The sequence below is a fragment of the Aegilops tauschii genome, chromosome 7 (assembly GCF_002575655.3).
Source record: "Aegilops tauschii subsp. strangulata cultivar AL8/78 chromosome 7, Aet v6.0, whole genome shotgun sequence".
Classification (NCBI taxonomy): Eukaryota; Viridiplantae; Streptophyta; class Magnoliopsida; order Poales; family Poaceae; genus Aegilops; species Aegilops tauschii.
The window spans coordinates 388,367,541-388,374,987 of NC_053041.3; positions in this window are offsets into that span (position 1 = coordinate 388,367,541).

Below are 7,447 nucleotides of genomic sequence, written 5' to 3' on the forward strand. Positions count from 1 at the left end.
CAAACTCTCTCAATTAAGTGTTGGAAGCAGTCGCTCCTATCCACTCCTACCAGGGAGGGGAGCCCCAAGTATTTGTCAGTGAGCGATTCGGTGACAATATTCAGCAGGTTGCATACCTCTTGTCTGTCCCCCCTATCTGTCTAAGGGTCCTTGGTAAAACTCTCTTCATTGAAGGTAGTACGTGGGTATCCATCTTATCTACGGTCTGCGGGTCATCCACATGACCAAAACAAAGGGTACGAAAGCAGTGAAACCGATATATCTGTTGAAGGCGATCCCACCGGTCCTATTTATTAAGTTGCAATGGCGAGTATCTTTGGACCCCAAAGAGTTGTATAAGTTGGAAAATGGAGATTTGCCTGTGGCATTGGCCGTTGGGCAGCTAGCTATTGCATTTGAAGGCTCCACAGAAAGAACCCGCAGGTACTATTACGACAGGTGGCTTCGAATCCAGTTTGTTAGTCGTTTGCATCTCGGTTAACAAAAATAAGCTTGAATCCCTCCATTCGTAGATCAATCAGCTAAAGTTGTTAAAACAATGCCCCGGTAAAAAGGTAGCAGAAGGTCGTTCTTTCTTACTCGAAGTTGCACTCAGGTGCTGCCGTTTTAGAGCTAGGCGATATTCTCTGTGTAAACCAGTATCGTATCTGTTCGATATGGACCATTCTATAAGTATAGTCATTTCAGTCTTCCTCAAAGGATCTCCGATCTATTGTGCAACCTTCCCTTCGAAACCCACCCCACACGAATACTTCTACCCCTTATCACAGCTCCAATGCCCACAGGCATCTGTCTCTAGCACAAATCTTTTACTGAAATCAGGGAGAACCAACACAGGGGCCTCAATTAAAGCTTGCTTGAGAACATCAAAGGATTGCTTTGGCTTGTCCACACAAATGGTACTCCTTTCTTTAACAAGTTCGTGAGAGGTCTCCTAATTATGTATATACAGGATGAGTCACATCTTGACCGGAGCCATGCGGAGCACAAAAAGTGAAGAGAAAGGATTTGTTCACCACTTTAAGCCAAAAGATAGAAATGAAAGCTGTTCCCATAGAATGAGATTAGATCCCGCAAGTGAGCTATTTATACCGAAGCTTACAAGAAGCAAAGTTGAAACGGGAGCTTTCCCACCACGGCATCCAACTCTTCTCTTCCGTAAGCAAAGGGGCTTTCAACGAGATAGGGAGCTGTACAATTTCACCCGTGGGTGGGGCTGGCTACGCTTGCTAGATTGGATCAAATATACGTGTCCTACGCTAGGCGGAATCGTTGTTTCACTCCTCCAAGCGTTCCTTGCCAATGGGTAAAGCCTTTATCTATCACTTCGGTCGGAGACATATTAATTACCTTTTTTATCCTGGGACCCTTGAAAGCTCGCTTCCCTTCCTGAACTGAGGGAAACCGGTGCCTGAGAGATCCGTTATCTGCAGTCTCTGAGCTTGATTGCACATCTTTTCCTGCTCATACATGTGTTTTTGCACGCTTGAGACCTCCTCTTTCGCTTGGCTATCCGAGGAAAGATGTCTTACGAGGTGGGTTGGACAACGTACGTAGTGAGCCTGCTGCTATCAGTGTGAAGATGAGCATCTATCTTTCTTTTCAGGATTTAGTGTGTGTGTGCTTGTTCTTAAGGGAACGTGCAAATCACCCAATCATATCAGGATGGATCCGATGGGTGTGATTTTTTTCTGTATTGATCACTTACCCACGCTATAAGAAGAAGGGCGTCATGGAAGAGTTTGGGGTCCAAAGCCACACCTTCTTTCCCCCATAGGAACAGAGGTCAGGAGCTGCCGGCAGGGCGCTGCATTCAATCTGACTGATGGCTCAAGATAAGTACGAGACGTACTTGAGATAGATAATTTATGTATTTCGCTATTTCGAATACCTAAACTGCTGCTAACAAGAATAAGTACGAAGAGATTGGATCTCCCTGGCGTAGTCCCTGAGAAGGTTTGAATTCCTCAAGACGCTCCCCATTGAAAAGAACCGAGAAGGTAACTGAAGTCACTAACCTCATCACCATAGAAATCCCACCTTCGCTGAAAAAAAGTGGGCTGGATAGCCGTCCGGGCCAGGGGCCTTTCAGGGTACATCTTAAAAAGGTCACACTTCAGAACCAGTAAAGGGCGCAGTCAATTGCTCATTCATTGCCTGAGATACTTTCCGAGGAACTGTCGACAGAACGAACATCCTCCATTCTTTCAGTACCTTCAGCAGTATAGAGATGTTTAAAGAACTCATTCGTCATCCCACTCATCTCCTCTGAAGGGACAACGAAGGATTGTCTGAAGTAGGACCTATTTGTAGCTCATTTCAAATGGGCCAAAGAAACTAGGGCCACAGAGACCCCCCCTGTGTCATGAAAAGAGAAACTTTCGTTAGTCACAAAACCCTATTTTAAGAAATAAGTCATTAGATCCCGTATCAGCTATAGCAGTGAAGTTCTCATAAGCTTTCATCATGTCGAGCTTTAGTGCACACACCTGATCATCTCGTGCCTCTTATATAGTTTCTAGTTTAGGAGTCCGAGCTGGAAGAACAAAAGGTGGAGCTCCGCCCTAGTGTTACCCTTTGCCTCGCTCTTTAGAGGCATGAGTGGTCACAACTCGACGTAGTCTAGCAGTTCTATTTGGCGCACGAATTGCGTATAGCAAAGTTGAAGAAGGCATTCTAGGAGCTAAAGGCGTCTCACTCGTCTCTCATTCGCTCGATGCTTAAGTACCGGTTTGCTTCTACGTCTACGGTTGAACTTGAAGGCCTCGGATTCCGAAACCTGTAGAGCTTGCACGGTGAAGAACAAGTACGTACTTCATACGAAGAAATGGTAGTCGGACTCCTCTGGTTTTCTCCACAGTAGGAGTAAGCATAATCCTAAAGCCGGCCCAATGGGCTATATTTCTTTAGAGTACTCAAAAAGTATGCTTTTGTCGGAGGGAGATTGCCGGGTCTATGTAGAATAGAGAAGCAGCAAAAGAAAATAAATTGAGTAGCCAAAGGCCTCGTGCACAGTATGGAAGGAAGAGGAAAAATGCACGGTACGCAATGTATGATGATGAACGTATGGAGTTAGTTCGGTGGGTTGGTTGGGGAGTAGGGCCAGGGGGAGAAACTTGTCCCTTCTTGATGGCGAGTATATGCTTCGATCGATTCTTGTGCTCCCTATGCGCGTGTTCTTGATCACCGAACAAGTTACAAAATAAGTTTATGCGCTCCTATCCTTGTTCTTGTGAGTCCTTGTGAAGCTACATTGGTGATGGTTGGTGGTAGATGCGGATTACCAGCGAGCTCTGGATGCTACTCTATATTAGGGATATTATTACTGTGCTTTTTTGCTATGGTTAGTCATGATTACTGATCAGTTGAGCAGTTCTTTTGAATGTACCAATTTTATTTTTTCATTTATTTGTTTCCCCCCATTTGAAACAGGGCTCAAGTCGCTTCCTGAGATGCATTTCACACCTGACTCACCTCCCACGCCTAAAATGTCTCCAGGTAAACGTTTTTCTGCTTGTCTAGTAATTCGGTGAATCTGCGGCCACTAATGCCATTCAGAGACTCTTGGCCATTTCGGCTTTCGCACCATATGATCCCTGCTCATCTGCCCACAACAAAACGGAATTTTTTTTATTTTCACTTGCGGTGTTCTCTCCATTTCTTGTTATATGCTGCTATAGGGCTATAGGAATACAGATTCAAACTTGATTGTATGATAAAACTGATTATTGATTCAATTCTTCTACTCGCAGCATCTGTTCTATTAACTTGTAACTGCCTACTAATTACAGTATCGAGTGTCCTGGTGATGCGGATGCTATATATATAGTCTTCTCAAACTATGAGTGCACTGATCTGTTAAGTTGTAACTGTACCTTCTAGTTTTTTAATCTGAGCAATCGTTGATCATCTCATCCATTTGATCGTTTGAACACTACACTGGAATTAATATCTTTGCGGAATCGTTGATCATACTTCGGGTGTACTAATTGAAATCAGTTGTGCATGTCCGTGCTGCTGCCGCCCCAGGACAAGTGAAGTGCCCCCGTCGACTATGGAGGAGCTTTCGACGTCCGTGCCGCGCGATCGGTCGGGATCGGTGGCCTTCAGTTCCTGCCGGATTTCCCTTGTGACGTTAGTCCTCGCAGCAGCAGCTGCAGCCTTGATCACGTTGCTGTTCTGATACATGCTTGTCTGACCTCGCTCTTGAACTTGTGCATGTCTGCTTCGTCTTTCTTGATCGGTTCCTCGTGTTGCATACAATGAAGTGGTGTCATGTGACGCTGGGCATAATCTCTGAAAACTCCTGACTGGTTCGGTGTGGTTTTGTTTATTCAACACCAATTGCCTTAGCTTTCTTTTTCTGAAGGAGACAGAGAAGAGAGTAGCTAGATTTCTTTTTCTATTTTGATTTACAAATGGTCCGGTTTTATTTCAAAATGGTCCGTACTTTTCGATCTTTGGGCTTATTAAGCTTAAGAATCTTACTTAATAGGAGAAAATAGCCTCCTAAACATATGGCTAGCAACTGGTTCACCAGGAGTACGCAAGAAAGGCAAAAGCACTACGAATTATTGATTTAGGAATGGGAATGGGCTAGAACCCTGGGTTCTTCCTTATATAATTAATGGTCTTTTCATTCTAATACTCTATCCGAGAGTTCTCAGTATTTAGCAAAGCTGTTCCTATCTAACGGATAAAAACATGATCAAATGACAAAGACATTGTTTGTGGAGAAAGAGGTGGCTTTTCCCGGATGAAATGAAACATTTGATTTGTGTAACAGGAGAAAGATTTCCCACTCCTTAGCCATAAAGATATGTGGCCATGAAAAAGGGAGGGGATTCAGTGGAACAGGATTGGCCGGGCGGTAGAGTCGTGGAAACACTTGTTGATTCCTATTTTGGACCCTAGCTCCATGGAACAATATGCTACTGCGGAAACATGGAAGAATTGCAATCTTAGATCAAAACACTATGTGTGGAAAGCTTGATAAGGGTCAGTTACTTGTACATTTGATTAGTATGAGCCACTCACATCGTTTTTTAAGGATAGGTGGGAGTAGGACCCTACAATAAAGAGCAGATAGCCCACATGAATCATGGGAATAACAATACGAGGCCTTTGACGAGTAAAGGAGAAATGCAAGATTTGGATCCGCGATTTCAACAAGTAGTTCGTGCTTCGTCGGCAGGGGAGACTATAGGCCATGAAAACCCACCCCTGGTATCTCCACCTGTGGATTGAGAGTCAAAAAGTGTGAATTTCGTATGTCCCGCTGGCACACGATTTCGATTACTTTTCTTGTTTCCCGTTTCGGAGATCCGATAATGGAATGCTAAATCGATATCTGGGGTCGAGCCAGGGTACTTATCCTCCCGTCTATAAATCAATGACCAATAAAAGACCAAAGCGGTGATAAATCAAGGGGCGGACAGGAGCTGCATCGTAGCTAGGAACAGGTGCTGCACCGTAGCTAGTAGGAAGAAGTACAACATAGCTACATTCCCCATAGGGTTGGCGCCCCTCTTCTCCAATACAAATTGAATCATAGCAAGGGCTAAGCTATCTTAAAACCTACTATCAATTGATAATACATAAATGATCCGGGGCTAGTGTTGGGTAGCCGGGCCCACTAGAATTCAAGTGCTTCTTATCGATTCAATACGCCCTTAACGGATCCCCGTGCTTTATCTCCATTGGGTGGAGCAAGACCCTTGTCCTATCTTTTCTTTACAGAGCAATAGAAATGATGGTTGCCCCTCGCTGCACTGACCAATGATATCTCAGAAGAGAGAAAGACTTCTATAACTTGCCAATGATATCTAGTGGGCACTACGAACTCCAGGCATACTGTACTTGACCACCCTACTTTGCTTTGTCCCTATTAGGCGAAATCAATACTTACTTTCAATTGGTAGAGAGGAAGAAGAGAACTGACACTAGTAATAGGTTGATGACTTCTCTTAACAGAACTGACACTAGTAATAGGTTGATGACTTCTCTGACTTAATAGCTGGCCGACTTCTCTTCATGGATCACCGTTCTATATAGTTAGGCGCAGCATCGCGTTTAACCACCTATCCCTATTCCCTCAATCGATACCGTCCAACTATCCTTTTATTGGGACAGCAGCATACTTCTCGTTAGGGACAATAGTTCCTATACTTAACTAACCTCTGTGCGCAATCACTGTTTGACACATCATTCTTTCAGCTTTTCGTTCTTGACGACTCTGTTTGACGGAGCCTGACCTTGAACTAGCTTTTTGCAACACAAACCACTATCTTTACTTTCCTTTAGCAATAGTATCTAACTATCAATTCATAAGAGTCAAACGGGTGGGTCCATCCCATCTATCGACAGGTCCTGATACCGGATCTGGGAAACAAGCAATACTCGCCGCAATTCCTTAATGAAAAACAGACCTATCTTCTCTTGAAAGACTGTCCTTTCCTCGCTTGTTATTGTGATATCAATGAAAGAAAGCTGGATACTGACTTCTTCCCAAGAGCTCTATCAGCCCTGAATTCCTTAGCCATACGACTCTTCCTTAGTTTCTAATGCTGGTGGCCCTAGCTAGTGGTGAGACGGGGCATATACTATTCTCGGTCTTATAACGAAGAGGTTGCCTAGTTTGAACCGAACACTGTACTTGATCTCTCGTCCTATCACAAACAAGTCTCTTCCCCCGAGTCCTAGTAGACTAGTCCAAGTAGTCCGGGACAATAGCGTCCCGTCTCTTCGCTGACCCCTGGCACACAATCACTATAAGACAAAGCAAGACAAACCTCTCTTATCCTTCTCGGCTAGAAGTTACAAGTTTCCTGTTCCGGTTTCGGCTTGAGGGAAGTTCCTGAAATCGATTCAATTCTTATCTCCGATTTCGAACTCCGGCTGGATTCTTATGACCAAGAGCTATTTTATTGGTCAGAAGAATGGAAGGACAACGAGAAGATGGTTCGGTTGCTCCTGCTGGAATATTCCATTTATTTAATACTCCGACTCGCGTAACCCCGAATGGCAATGTTGTTATTGCGGTTGGTCAGATCAATAAGACAACAAGGGAGTCAGAATATTCTGATAATAGCAAACAGGGCTTTGGAATCTATGGAAGGAGCCTTCAATGCTTCTCCAGTGTCAACCATTAGTCGATAACAGAATGAAATGCCACAATTAAGTTGAAAAAGAGAGTCATTAAAAAGAGGCATGCTTGAAAAAGATTACAGATAATATGTTATGGATGTGAGGAGCCTCACCCAGTACTTTTCTTACTAAACTAAAAAACTCTACTCTCCTTTCACAGCCAACCCACCCATTGCTTTTTCGAGCTCGATAAAAAGGAAAGTTCACGTGCCAATCCTTACCATTGATAACTGTAATTACCAAGCCTAATCTTTCACTGAATACCGAGTAAAGCAAGCAAGAAAGAGGGAAGGAGCAGCTG